We start from the raw sequence: 15842 nt of genomic DNA on the forward strand, positions 1-15842 counted from the left end.
GCCTGGCAACAGAGAGAGACTCCATCTTAAAAAAAAAAAAAGTTCTGATAATTTTGAAAAGGAATTTGTCCATTTCACGTAAGTTTTCAAAACTGTTGGCAAGTAGTTAATATTTTCCTTTTAAAAATAACTTTATTAAGGTATAATTTACATGCAGTGAAGTCCCCCCTCGCCCCAGGAGTTAATCCCCAACCCTAGTCCTAGGCAGTGACTGATTTCTGTAACTGTTGTTCATTCTAGAATTTTACACAAATGGGACTTTCTGTGTCTAAATACTTTTACTCAGCATAAAGATGTTGAGAGTCATCTGAATTATGTGTGTCAGTAGTTCATTCCTTTTTATACATATTATTCCACTGTACGAATATACCACAATTTGTCTATCCAAATTGCTATTCAGCAACGTCTCAAGATACAAAATCAACACACAAAAATCACTAGCATTCCTACACACCACCAACAGCTAAACCAGGAACAAACTCGTATTCGCAATTGCCACAAAAAGAATAAAACGCCTAGGAATACAGCTAACCAGCGAGGTGAAGAATCTCTACAAGGAGAACTACAAAACACTGCTCAAAGAAATCAGAGATGACACAAACAAATGGAAACACACTCCATGCTCATGGATAGGAAGAATCAATATCACTAAAAGGGCCATACTACCCAAAACAGTTTACAGATTTAATGCTATTTCTATCAAACTACCAAAGACATTCATCACAGAATATTTTAAAATTCATACGGAACCATAAAAGAGCCCAAAGAGTCAAGGCAGTCCTAAGCAAAAAGAATAAAGCTGGAGGCATCATGCTACCTGACTTCAAACTATACTACAGGGCTACAGTAAACAAAACAGCATGGTACTGGTACAAAAACAGACACATAGACCAATGGAACAGAACAGAGAACCCAGAAATAAGGCTGCACATTTACAACCATCTGATCTTTGACAAAGGTGACAAAAACAAACAATGGGGAAAGGACTCCCTATTCAGTAAATGGTGCTGGGATAACTGGGTAGCCATATGCAGAATATTGAAACTGGATCCCTTTCTTATACAATATATAAAAATCAACTCAAGATTAAAGACTTAACTATAAAAACCCTGGAAGACAATCTAGGCAATACCATTCTGGACATAGGAACGGGCAAAGACTTCGTGATGAAGATACCAAAAGCAATCACAACAAAAGCAAAAATTGACAAGTAAGATCTAGTTGAACTAAAGAGCTTCAGAACAGCAAAAGAAACTATCAATAAAGTAAAAAGATAACCTACAGAATAGGAGAAAAATTTCACAAAGTATGCATCTGACAAAGGTCTAATATAAAGCATCTATAAGGATAAACAAATTTACAAGAAAACAATGCCATTAAAAAGTGGGCAAAAAATACGAACTGATAGTTTTCAAAAGAAGACATACATGCAGCCAACAAGCATATTTATTTAAGGCTCAACATCACTGATTAAAGAAATGCAATCAAAACCACAATGGGATATCATCTCACATCAGTTGGAATGGCTATGATTAAAAAGTCAAAAAATAGGGCTGGGCAAGGTGGTTCACGCCTGTAAATCCTAGCATTTTGGGAGGCCAAGGCAAGCAGATCATAAGGTTAAGGGATCGAGACCATCCTGGCCAACATGGTGAAGCCCTGTCTCTACTAAAAATACAAAAATTAGCTGGATGTGGTGGCATGTGCCTGTAGTCCCAGCTACTTGGGAGGCTGAGGCAGGAGAGCTGCTTGAACCTGGGAGGTGGAGGTTGTAGTGAGCTGAGACTGCGCCACTGCACTCTAGCCTGGCGACAGAGCAAGGCTCCATCTCAAAAAAGAAAAAAAAAAGTAATAATAAAATAAAATAAAAAGTCAAAAAATAACAGATGCTGGAGAGGATGCAGAGAAAAAGGAACACTTATACACTATTGGTTAGGTTGTAAATTAGTTCACCCATTGTGGAAAACAGTGTAGTGATTCCTCAAAGACCTAAAAACAGAACTACTATTCAATCCAGCAATCCCATTACGGGGTATATACCCAAAGGACTATAAATGGTTGTCATAAAGACACATGCACATGTATGTTCACTGCAGCACTATTTATAACAGCAAAGACATTGAATCAACCTAAATGCCCATCAATAGTAGACTGGATAAAGAAAATGTGGTACATATACACCATGGAATACTATGCAGCCATAAAAGAAATCAGGCTAGGTGCGGTGGCTCATGCCTGTAATCCCAGCACTTTGGGAGGCCAAGGTAGGCAGATCACGAGGTCAGGAGATCAAGAGAATCCTGGCCAACATGGTGAAACCTGTCTCTACTAAAAATACAAAGATTAGCTGGGCATGGTGGCACAAGCCTGTAATTCCAGCTACAGGCAAGAGAATCACTTGACTCCGGGAGGGAGATGGAGGTTATAGCGAGCCAAGATCGCGCCACTGCGCTCTAGCCTGGTGACAGAGCAAGACTCCACCTCAAAAAAAAAAAAAAAAAAAAGAACGAGATCATGTCCTTTGCAGGAACACGGATGGAGCTGGAGGCCATTATGTTTAGCAAACTAACACAGGAACAGAAAATCAAATACAGCATGTTCTCACTTAACAATGACAAAAACACATGGCCACATTGAGGGGAACAACACATACTGGGGCCTATCAGAGGGTGGAAGATGAAGGGCAGAAAAGAGGGAGAGGATCAGGAAAAATAACTAAAGGCTTAACACCCGGGTGACAAAATACCTGTACAACAAACCCCCATGACACAAGTTTCCCTATATAACAAATCTGCACATGTACCCCTGAACTACAAAGTCAAAACAAACTGCTAGACAGCTGGGTTGTTTCCAGCATTCAGTTATTATAAAATTACTATGAACATTCATGTGCAAGACTTTTTATGCCACATGATTTCATTTCATTGAGTAAATACCTAGGAGTGGAACTGTTGGGCCATATGGTAAATGTATGTTTAACTGTATAAGAAATTACGAAACCGTTTTCCAAAGTGGTTATGTCAGTGCCTGTAATCCTAGCTACTCAGAAGGCTAAGATAGGAGAATCGCTTGAACCTCGGAGGTGGAGGTTGCAGACAGCCAAGATCGCGCCACTGCACTTCAGCCTGGGCGACAAAGTGAGACACTGTCTCAAAAAACCAAAGTGGTTATGTCATTTCACACTTGCATCTGCTGTTTTTCTTTTCTTTTTTTTTTTTTGAGACAGTTTTTTGTTCGTCTTGTCCAGGCTAGAGTGCAATGGCACAATCTTGGCTCACCGCAACCTCCGCTTCCCCGGTTCAAGCAATTCTCCTGCCTCAGTCTCCCAAGTAGCTGGGATTACAGGTGCCTGCTACCAAACCTGGCTAATTTTGTATTTTTAGTAGAGATGAGGTTTCTCCATGTTGGTCAGGCTGATCTTGAACTCCCGACCTCAGGTGATGCGCCCGCCTCAGCTTCCCAAAGTGCTCGGATTACAGGCGTCAGCCACCACGGCAGGCCTGTTGTCAGTCATTTTTTTTTTTTTTTGAGACGGAGTCTCGCTCTGTCGCCCAGGCTGGAGTGCAGTGGCCGGATCTCAGCTCACTGCAAGCTCCGCCTCCCGGGTTTACGCCATTCTCCTGCCTCAGCCTCCTGAGTAGCTGGGACTACAGGGGCCCGCCACCTCGCCCGGCTAGTTTTTTGTATTTTTTAGTAGAGATGGGGTTTCACCGTGTTAGCCAGGATGGTCTCGATCTCCTGACCTCGTGATCCGCCCGTCTCGGCCTCCCAAAGTGCTGGGATTACAGGCTTGAGCCACCGCGCCCGGCCTGTCAGTCATTTTAATTTTAACTACTCTAGTAGGTGTATGACATTGTCTTTCTAACTTGCATTTCCATAATGACTAATATGTTGGGCATCATTTCATGTGTTGACTGATCATCTACACATCTTTTGGAGTATATCTGTTCAAATCCCTTTCCACATACAGGTTGCCATCTGTACCCATGGATTCTGTATCCATGAATTCAACCAACTTTGAATAAAAAATAATTGGAAAAAATTACATTTGTATCGAACATGTATGCTTTTTCCCCCTTGTCATTATCCCTAAATAATATAACAACTGTTTATTTAGCATTTACATTGTATTAGGTATTACAAGTAATCTAGAGATGATTTAAAGTATACAAGATGGGCTGGGCGCAGTGGCTCACACCTGTAATCCCAGCACTTTGGGAGACCAAGGCAGGAGGATCACTTGAGGTCAAGAGTTCGAGACCAGCCTGACCAACGTGATGAAACCCCGTCACTACTCAAAATGCAAAAATTAGCTGGGCATGGTAATGTGCATCTGTAGTCCCAGATACTCAGGAGGCTGAGTCGGGAGAATTGCTTGAATCTGGGAGGCAGAGCCAGTATCAAGCCATTGCTCTCCAACACAGAGTGAGATGCCATCTCAAAACAAACAAACAAACAAATAAATAAATAAATAAATAAAGTATACAAGATGATGTACAAAGATTATATGCAAATATTATACCATATACATGAGCATCCGTGAATTTTGGTATCTGTGGGAAGTCCTGGAACCAATCCTCTATGGATATCAAGGGATGACTACACGAATACAGGCAAATATATTTAAAATATATATAGTAAATACCAGTTTTCACCTTCTGTCATAAAATTTCTCTATAAATTCTAGATATAATCCTTTATCAGATATGTGTATTTCAAATATTTTCTCCCAGTCTTTGGTTTGCCTTTTCATTTTCTTTTTTTTTTTGAGATGGAGTCTTGCTCTGTCGCCCAGGCTGGAGTGCAGTGGCCGGATCTCAGCTCACTGCAAGCTCTGCCTCCCGGGTTTACGCCATTCTCCTGCCTCAGCCTTCCGAGTAGCTGGGACTACAGGCGCCCACCACTTCGCCCCACTATTTTTTTGTATTTTTTAGTAGAGACGGGGTTTCACCGTGTTAGCCAGGATAGTCTCGATCTCCTGACCTCGTGATCCGCCCGTCTCAGCCTCCCAAAGTGGTGGGATTACAGGCTTGAGCCACCGCGCCCGGCCTGCCTTTTCATTTTTTAAATGGTATCTTCCAAAGAGAAGAAGTTTAAATTCAAAAGAATTAATTTATAACTGGCCCATAATAAATGTATATATGTATAACAAATGTATATATGTATAACAAGTGTATATATGTATACATAGTATAATGCATGAACACACAGTATAATGATCAAATCAGAGTTAATACCATATCTCTTTAAACATTTATCATTTTGGCCGGGCCCAGTGGCTCACGCCTGCAATCCCAGCACTTTGGGAGGCTGAGGCAGGCAGATCACAAGGTCAGGAGATGGAGACCATCCTAGCTAACACAGTGAAACCCCGTCTCTACTAAAAATACAAAAAAAAAAAAAAATTAGCTGGGCATGGTGGCAGGCGCCTGTAGTCCCAGATACTCGGGAGGCTGAGGCAGGAGAATAGCATGAACCCGGGAGGCAGAGCTTGCAGTGAGCCCGAGATCAAGTTACTGCACTCCAGCCTGGGTGATAGAGCGAGACTCTGCCTCAAAAACAAAAACAAAAAACATTTATCATTTCTTTGTGGTAACAATACTCAAAATTTTCTCTTCTAGGAATCTTGAAATATGCTCTGTTATTTGCTATACTTACTCTACTGTGTAATAGAACACCAAAACTTATTTTTCCTAATTGTGACTTCGTATCGTTACATTTCGATTAAGTCCAATATCAAGTTTTTTCTTTTATGGATCATGCTTTCTGCATCCAATTCAAGAAATCTTTGTTTAGCCCCAGGCTGCAAAGACTTCTAGAAGTTTAGCTTTTACACTTATGTTGTAGGAGTTATTGAAAAATTATTTTAGGCAGAGAGGAAAAGGGGTCCTGCGAAGTTGTTCTTTTTTTCTAAACATTTTTGTGGAGAATGGGGTCTTGCTATGTTGCCCAGGCAGGTCTCGAACTCCTGGGCTCAAGCTATCCTCCCGCCTCTGCCTCCCTGAGAGCTGGGATTACAGGCCTGAGCCTGTAAATTTCTTAAAGCCAGGCTGGCAATCTTTGCTATGCAATTGAAGGCCATTAGAAACTGGGTCCACTCAACATGGCAATTCCTGCGGCCTTCTTGCCCTTGTCCCAGGTGTTCCTGGCAACATGGCTGTCCTCACGTATCCCCAGTAGAACATTCTTGGCGCCCTGCATTTGCATATTAAAAGGCTAGGGTGGGAGGGCCACTGTTTTCCCTGGCTACTTGAATGACATGCCTGGTCAAATCAATCCCCTGAGCCGTATGCAAAACAGACACCTCCTCCAGCCTCTGCATATAGACCTGGCTGGTATCCAGTGCACTTGGGGTCCTCCTCTTTCAGCTTTGGAGCCTCCTCTCCCTCTATCTCTGTATGGGGGCATCTCTTCCTTCTTGTCTATTAAACTCTCCACTCCTTAAAACCACTCCACATGTGTCCGGGTCGTTTTATCTAAACTGGCTTGAGGACTAAGAACCCTGGTGTTCCTCCACTCACTGGAGCCGTATCACTTCTGTCTATGATTCATCTGGAGTTAATTTTTACGCAGGGTGTGAGGTGAGAATCAAGGTTTTCTTTTTAAAAAACACAGATAATTCAGTTGTTTAAGCACCATTTGTTGAACAGATTATCTTTCCCCCATTGAACTACCTATGGATCTTATAATTACGTTTGGTTACCTTCTAATCTCTATTTATAGCTATGCTCAACTTTCCATTCACAAAATTATTTCTGTGTTCTCTTTTTTTCTCTTGATCAGTTTTGCAAGCAATTTGTCTATTTTGTTGATTTGTTTCCAAAGAACAAATTTTTGGATTTGTTGATCTCTACCTTATCATTTTTTGTCTATTGTACTAATTTTCACTTTCATTTTTATTATTTCTTACTTTTTCTTTCATTGGATTTACTCTCCTGTTCAATTAATAATGTTTTAAGATAAATACCTATCTGACCAATGATCACAGTTTTATTGCTAATATAAGTAATTAAGGATACACATTTATCTCACAGCACCACTTTAAGCATATCTCACAAATTCTGGTATATAATTAAGGAAAAAACTCTTGATTTTTTTTTTTTTTACCTTGCCCAAATTCCTATCTCAGGGGTCTTGGGAGGCATGCCCTACAAATCATAAATTGTCATCAGATAGGCTGGGTTTTATTTAACCCTATATATCACCATTTCCTTTCCAGCCTGACTCTGGCATAACATTACAAGACAAAGAAGAAAATCAAAATATTTTACCCCAAAACATGCTTCTTTGCCATATTTTGAAATGGCCCTGCAAAGCTGTTTCTTGTGGGGAAAAGTTTGCATCGGTAAAGAATCTCTACTAATGTCGCTAGATCTTTTTCTTCCAGACCCCTCCCGATTCTAAGGCGACTACCTAAAATCTGAATAGGAAACATTTGTCATCCTACTGTCTCTAACGACATCCACAGAAAGACTTGAAAAGAGCTTTGGGCTGCACAATCTTTATTTTAACCTGAGTATTACCTTCCTATCAATCCCGGGTCTTCAGACAAACTCAACCAATTGTCAACCAGAAAATACTTAAATTCACCATAGCTGGAACCTCCCGGATCCCCTTTGAGTTGTTCTGCCTTTCTGGACCAAAGCAATGTATTTCTTAAATGTATTTGATTGATGTCTCATGCCTCTCCAAAGTGTATAAAACCAAACTGTGGCCCAACCACCTTGGGCACATGTTCTCAGGACTTCCTGAGGACTGTGTCACGGGCCATGGTCACTCATAATTGGCTCAGAATAAATCTCTTCAAATATTTTACAGAGTTTGACTCTTTTTGTTGGCATAATGTTTTCATTATAATTTATATCTAGGATTTTATAAATGTCTATTAAATATATTCTTTAAATCATGAGCTATTTAACAATACATTTAAAAATGTCTAAACAGGCCGGGCGCAGTGGCTCACACCTGTAGTCCCAGCACTTTGGGAGGCTGTGGCAGGTGGATCACCTGAGGTCAGGAGTTCGAGGCCGGCCCGGCCAACATAGTGAAACCCCATCTCTACTAAAAATACCAAAAATTAGCCAGGTGTAGTGGCAGGCTCCTGTAATCCCAGCTACTCATGAGACTGAGACAGGAGAATCGCTTGAACCCGGGAGGCAGGGGTTGCAGTGAGCACCATTGCACTCCAGCCTGGGCAACAAGAGTGAAACTCGGTCACAAGACAAACAACAAAAACAGACAGGGATCTGTTATCTTTTCATTATTAACTTCTAACCCAGTTGCACTGTGTTCAGAGACCATGGTCTATAATTATAAAACGTGACACTGGAAATCTGTTTTTTATTGATGTCCTAGAACAGGATTGGCAAGCTATGGCCTGTGAGCCAAATCTGACCTGTCACCTACTTTTGTATGGCCCACAAACTGAGAATGGTTTTAAGTGGTTCAGAAGAAAGAATCAAAAGAAGAATATTTTGTTATTTGAAACTACATAAAATTCAAATTTCAGTGTTCATAAATCAAATTTTAAATTTTCTCAATAAAAATCTGATTTTCCTCTTGTTATATAATACCTATATAATATCCTCAATTTTGGCTCCTGGTCCACAAAATCTAAAATATTTACTATCTGACCCATCACAGAAAAGGTTTGCAGAATCTTGTCCTAGAACATCAATTTTTATAACCCTTCCGTGTTTGAGAAAAATGTTCTCCAATTGGTGAATTAAGAACCTATAAATGTCCTTTAGGTCAAGCTTGTTAATTGTGTTGCTCAGATCGTCTGCATCTTTGCTGACTGTCGTTAAAATGTCTGAGTATGTCAATGGATTTATCAATTTTTCCTTTCAGTTCTATTAGTTTCCTTTATTTATTGTGATGCTATTAGTAAGTGTATACATATTAAAAATATATGCTTGGTAAACTACAGCTTACCAAATAATGCTTTCTGTCTTCAAATCTACTTTATCTGATACTAATATACAGTTACATCAGCTTTATTTTTTTTCTTGGTATTTGCAAGATATATCTTTCTCATCCTTTAAATTTGTTTATGTCCTTAAGTCTGAGGTATGGCTCTAAACAGTATATACTGTTATCTAGATTTTTACAAATATAATCTGCTAAGCTTTATCTTTTAATTGGTAAATTTAATCTATTTACATTTATTCTAATTAGTGTTATGTTTGTTCCTATTTTCTATCACCTTGGTTTTTCAGTTTGTCCTACATTGTGTTTCTTTTTAATCTTTTCTAACAAAACAAATGCTATCAATAATCTTCACTGTTGCTTATAGTTACAAACATTTAGCTTTTAAAAAAATCTATGGTATTAATGGATATATGACATTTCAGGTAATGAGAAAATAAGTGAACAAACACCAAAAAAACATGAACTTCTGGCTGTTTTTAAAGCAGGGTTTATGGGTTTATGTTGTGTGTGTCAGGCCTCTGAGCCCAAGCCAAGCCATCACATCCCCTGTGACTTGCACGTATACACCCAGATGGCCTGAAGTAACTGAATAATCACAAAATAAGTGAAAATGCCCTGCCCCTGCCTTAAATGATGACATTCCACCATAAAAGAAGTGAAAATGGCCGGTCCTTGCCTTAAGTGGTGACATTACCTTGTGAAAGTCCTTTTCCTGGCTCATCCTGGCTCAAAAAGCTCCCCCACTGAGCACCCTGTGACCCCGACTCCTGCCCGCCAGAGAAAACACCCCTTTGACTGTAATTTTCCTTTACCTACCCAAATCCTATAAAACGGCCCCACCCTTATCTCCCTTTGCTGACTCTCTCTTCGGACTCAGCCCGCCTGCACCCAGGGGATTAAAAAGCTTTATTGCTCACACAAAGCCTGTTTGGTGGTCTCTTCACACGGACGTGCATGACAGTGTGATCAGCAATGTCTGTATCATGACAATGGCATGGTTTGTGAGATAGCTCTTGAATAGCTGGTTTCAGATTACTGAAAAAAGTTGTTTCCTCAGATAAACTCAGAACCTTGGCTTCAATGACTTTATGTTCCAACCAATTATACTGTCTGGTTTTTCTCATTAACATAAAACAATGTTTTTCAGAAACAATGCATTGCATTCCGGAATAAAATTTAAGAGTTCTTTCATTTTGCAAAGATAATGCTATTTACTTATATGCATTTTAACTACGTATCTTAAAAAAGATTTGTACTAAAAGAAAAAACTATTTTGGGAAATCTCCTTAATCAATAGCCAAAACGCATAGCCAGTAAAAAGAAGCTTCTTAGACATACCAGCAATTTGACATCACACAAAAAAATTGGTAATAGAGGACGTTCACATGAACTAACTGGGTTTCTATTTATTTGTCTAGAGACTTGGTCTTGCTTTGTCGCCAGGCTGGAGCGCAGTGGCACAATCAGAGTTCGCTGCAGCCTCAAATGGCTGGGCTCAAGCCATCCTCCTGCTGCCGCCTTCCGAGTAGCTGGGACTACAGGGTGGTGCTACCATACCAAGCTAATTTTAAAACTATTTTTGTCGAGATGAGGTCTTGCTATATCGTCCAGGCTGATCTTGAACTCTGGTCACAAGAGATCCTCCTGACTCAGTCTCCCAACTAGCCACTTGGCCAAATTTGGGTTTATTAGGTCAACATAAAGTGATAAGAATATATCACGACTGGAAAAACAAAACCAGAGAAAACCAAGTATCAAATTACTTAAAAAAACAAAAAACAAAAAAGAAAAGAAAAAAAGTGGTGGCTCATAGCTGTAATCCCAGCACTTTGGGAGGCCAAGGCAGGTGGATCACCTGAGCCCAGGAGCTCAAGAACAGCCTGGGCAACATGGTGAAACCTTGTCTCTATTTTAGAAGAGACAGGGTTTAGTACCTCTCTTTTACGTACAAAAAATTAGCCGGGTGTGGTGGTGCATGCCTGTAATCCCAGCTACTCAGGAGACTGAAGCACAAGAATTGCTTGAACCCGGGAGACAGAGGTTGCAGCGAGCCGAGATAACGCCACTGCACTCCAGCCTGGGTGACAGAGAGACCCTGTCTCTAAAAAACAAAACAAAACAAAAAGGCAGAAACTCCAGTTCTTGTGGTTGTTTTTCAACTGCAGAAGGTTGCAATGCTCTTGCTTTACTAAAGAGAGTTCTCAGGCAGGGATTAATTGAAGCTGAGCAGCAGACTGACCATGCCATTGACCCAGGCAGCTTTTCATCAGACTGTCTCAGTGTGTGTGTGCCTGGTACAGCCGCCCCTGGTGACTAATACTGTAAAATAATGCGTGTACTGTTCCAAACTCATTTTTGAAATAAAGGACTCTTAATAATTTCCTGAAAAAGAAACTGTTAAAGCATCTCTTAGCTTTTGCCAAATGTATGATTTCTTTGTGACAATGAAAGTCATGCTATATAATGAAGATAATCTGTCATTTCTTCTAAAAAGTAGTCTTTTTCTCTGAGCTGGTTTCAAGGACACTCCTCTTCTAAGCCACAGAACTTTTCCAGGTGCACAAAGCCACCACTACCTTGACCAGTGATCCAACGTCACCAGTGTGTGGTGTCCTTTTAGTTGGATAAGATCTGACTCCAAGACGATTAAAGGCAGCCAAGCCTCCCCCAAAATGCCAGTGTTTAATGATGACGGTTGTTCAACGGGTTCTAAGATTTGAAAAATCTGAGTTCCAAACGGCAAAAGTAAACAAAACTCTAAATGAGATCACAACATACAGTAATTACTTTAGTCGAACCTGGTAAGCAGGCATTTGTGAGATTCTGGGTGCTTCCAGACGTTCTGTGGCCCAGGGAAGCTCATTTGCCTCCAGGGCTAAACTCATCCTCCCTTTCTTGTTTCTAATATCTGCTCCAAACTCTCAATGGAAAGAAACACAAGGGAAGTGCCGGGTGGTGGTGACCTCACAGCTGCTACGGAGATGACAGAGGGCCCCTGCTCACAGAGGCTCCTGCTAGGAGAATCCATGTGCTGGCGGCACTGCTTGGCTGGTGGGGTGGGCCTTTTAATGGTAATGAAGCCTGAGCTCCTTGTGGTATACAGTCATGTCGATTAACAATGGGGATACATTCTAAGAAGTATGTCATTAGGCAAGTCCCTTGTGTGATCACCACAGGGTGCACTTACTCAAACCTGGATGGTAGAGCCTCCTCCACACCTAGGCTGTGTGGGACAGCCTATTGCTCCTAGGCTCCAAACCTGTACACGTGACTAAACCTGTACACATGGCAACTGTAATACCATGGCAAGTATTCATGTGACTAAAGCTATCTAAACATAGACAACACACAGTAAGAATACAGTATAAAAGATAAAAAATGGTTCACCTATAAAGGGCACTTACCATGAACGGAGCTTGCAGGACTGGAAGTTGCTCTGGGTGAGCCAGAGAGAGAGTGGAGAGTAACTGAAGGCCTAGGACATTACCTTGTATGCTACTGCAGACTTTATCAACACTGGATACTTAGGCTGCACTCATTTTATTTAAAAAATGGTTCTTTCCTCAATAATAAATTAACCTTAGCTTATTGTAACTGTTTTACTTTTTAAACTTTTCAATTTTTCAAAAAGTTTGATACTTTTTTTGATCCTTTTGTAATAACACTTAAAACACAAACATATTATATAGCTATACCAAAATATTTTTTCTTTATATCCTTATTCTGTAAGCTTTTTCTATGAATATTTTTTTTCTTTTTAAATGTTTTTGTTAAAAACTAAGACACAAACACATTAGCCTAGGCCTACACTGGGTCAGGATGATTCCACCTCCACATCTTGTCCCACTGGAAGATCTTCAGGGCTGTGATGGTTAATATTAAGTGTCAAACTTGACTGGACTGAAGAATGCAAAGTATTGCTCCTGGCTGTGTTTGAGAGGGTGTTCCCAAAGGATATTAACAACATTTGAGTCAGTGAGCTGGGAGAGGCAGACCCACCCTCAATCTGTTGGATACCATCTAATCAGCTGCCAGCACAGCTAGAATAAAGCAGGCAGGAGAAGATGGAAGAATGACTTGCAGAGTCTTCCAGCCTTCCTCTCTCTCCCATGCTGATGCCTCCTGCCCTCGAACATCAGACTCCAAGTTACTCAGCTTTTGGACTCTTGGGCTTACGCCAGTGGTTTGCCAGGGGCTCTTAGGCCTTCGGCCACAGACTGAAGGCTGCACTGTCAAATTCCCTACTTTTGAGATTTTGGGACTCAGACTGATCCACCACTGGCTTCCTTGCCCCTCAACCTGCAGACGGCCTATGGTGGGACTTCACCTCATGATTGTGTGAGTCAATTCTCCCTAATAAACTCCCTTTCATATAGACATCTATCCTATTAGTTCCACCCTCTAGAGAACCCTAACACAAAGGGCAATAACATATCCACAGAGCTGTCATCTCCTATAACAATGCCTTCTTCAGGAATACCTCCTGAAGGGCCTGCCTGAGACTGCTAACTTTCTTTTTTTCAAATAAGTAGAAGCGGCCGGGCGCGGTGGCTCACGCCTGTACAGCACTTTGGGAGGCTGAGGCGGGTGGATCACGAGGTCAGGAGATGGAGACCATCCTGGCTAACATGGTGAAACCCCGTCTCTGCTAAAAAAGTACAAAAAAATTAGCCAGGAGTGGTGGCGGGCGCCTGTAGTCCCAGCTACTTGGGAGGCTGAGGCAGGAGAATGGTGTGCTACACTTTTATACAACTGGCATCACAGTAAGTTTGTTCACACCAGTAACGCCACAAACACGAGGAATGTGTCGTGCTGTAATGTCACTAGGTGACAGAAATTTTTCAGCTCCATTATAACCTTATGAGATCACCATTGTATATGCAGTCTGTGTTAACTGAAACGTCATTATGCAGCATATAACTACACTACGAATACACGCATTTCCAACAAAAGAGAAAATCCTTTCTTGTTTGGGAGCATGATAATGTGGTGGGGCATTACAGACTCAAACAAACTAGGGTTTGAATTCTGGCTTACCACCCATGAACTTCCTTGGACAAGTTACTGAACTCCCAACCTGGATTCTTCTCTTCTATTAACTGAGAATAACGATATTTTCAGAACAGGGTTCCTGGAGACTGAAAGATGTAACGCATAAAAAAGCCAAGCACTCCTCTAGCGTTTATCCTTGCTCCCTCATTTGGCGTTTATCCTTGATCCCCTTCCATTTCTTCCTCTGAGCAGTGATTTCAAGTTCTCTGGTCACCCTAAATTTGAGGACATGTCTCACCTCATCACTGGGCCTTTCTAGGGAAAAGAATCCCATGCTTTGGTTAATGGAAGAATGACAGCATTTCAGAACCTTTACAGGCCAACTCGGAGAGGCGTCCATTTCACAGAAAACCATGAAAAGCTGCTACCTCAAGGCCTGAAACTCACTTTGGTGATGACCTATGGCTACTGCTTCAGGGCAGGGCAGTTCTGTGCTAGATAAGGTGGTACTGTGATAAGATGCAGGCAGTGCCATGGGCACTTTTCATACACAGTCTTATGTAATCCTCTGTGATCCTGAGGCAGGCACATTATGGCCCCCACATTACAAATAAGAAAACTGAGACACAGGGAAGTATCTCCTACACAAGTCATGGGGTGAGATTCATGGCCGACATTGTCTGATTCCGGAGCTCGTGCTCTTGATCACATGTCCACCCACAGGAAGATGTCCACATCTGTGGCTCTCCTTCAAGAAGGCCAGTTAATGGTCACAGGGCACGCTCTGTCTCTTCCTTTTCTCACTGTAAGGAGGCCTGAAGGAAACTGGTAAGGCCTTATCAGTCAGTCAATATTATTACATTGACTCTACCAAATCAACTCAGAAAAAAAGAACGCTGTTTTTACACAGGGTCTTCTGTGAGCCTGCTAACAGCCACTGATAATAGTATCTTCATTCATTGTAATTTTAGGTCACTTGACTGATCTGCAGCTTGGGAAGCTCACAGCTTATTTAAGCAACAGGTGGGAGAGGGAAGGAGGAGAATCCAAGTACCTTAGAAGTATACAGAAAGGCAGCCAAAAGGAAATCATTCTGAGAGTTAAAATAGTCCAAGAAACCTCTCATTAATTATTAATTGACACCCCCTGAGGACTCAGGTTCTTAAGTTACAGTTTTGTACAGTCCCCAGGATGGGAGCTGCCTGCTCAAACTTGTGTCCTTAAACCCATACAAAAAGTGCACCATGAAGCTGTCCCATAAACCAGAACAATCTATGGGAGAACTAGAAACAGTGCAGCTCAGCAGGTGTCCTGGGTACAACTGTTTCCTGAGAGCAGAGGCAAACTGTATCAGAAAGGAAGAGCTGGAAGATGACAACAGGTGGCTGTGCTGATTGAAACCTACGGAAGAGATTGTAGCCCCCTTCCCTTGTAGAGCAGGTTATGAGAAGTCAGGTGAAGCTCTCCATGAGACCGATGAGATAACAACACAGGGAAGATACCTTTCAAAGGGAGCAAAACAGTGATATGCCAGAGGCCCCAAATTTAACATGGAATCGTAACACTGAAGGGTAAAAAATGATTTCACAGATCTAATTAAAGTTTAAAAGTTGGAGAGTTCTCACAACAGCAGCACAGTTGAAAAGGAGGCATGATCCTACACTCTCTTTTTATCAGTGACATATGCAAGAGAAATGAAAAGCAGGATTTTTTTTTTTTTTTTTTGAGACAGAGTCTCACACTGTCACCCAGGCTAGAGTGCAGTGGTGCTCACTGCACTCTAGTGAGCACCTAGTGAGCACTCTAGTGAGTACACGGCTCACTGCAAGTTCAGCCTCCTGAATAACTGGGACTACAGGCGCCCACCACCATGCCCAGCTAATTTTTTATATTTTTAGTAGAGATGGGGTTTCACCATG

At 41.3% G+C, this 15842-nt stretch overlaps 1 protein-coding gene across 2 annotated transcripts in view; it reads right to left on the reverse strand.

Moving 5' to 3' along the window:
• Positions 1–15842, reverse strand: part of TULP4 (TUB like protein 4) — a 277080-nt gene that overhangs the window by 84498 nt on the left and 176740 nt on the right. The window lies entirely within an intron of this gene.

The sequence above is a fragment of the Chlorocebus sabaeus genome, chromosome 13 (assembly GCF_047675955.1).
Source record: "Chlorocebus sabaeus isolate Y175 chromosome 13, mChlSab1.0.hap1, whole genome shotgun sequence".
Lineage (NCBI taxonomy): Eukaryota > Metazoa > Chordata > Mammalia > Primates > Cercopithecidae > Chlorocebus > Chlorocebus sabaeus.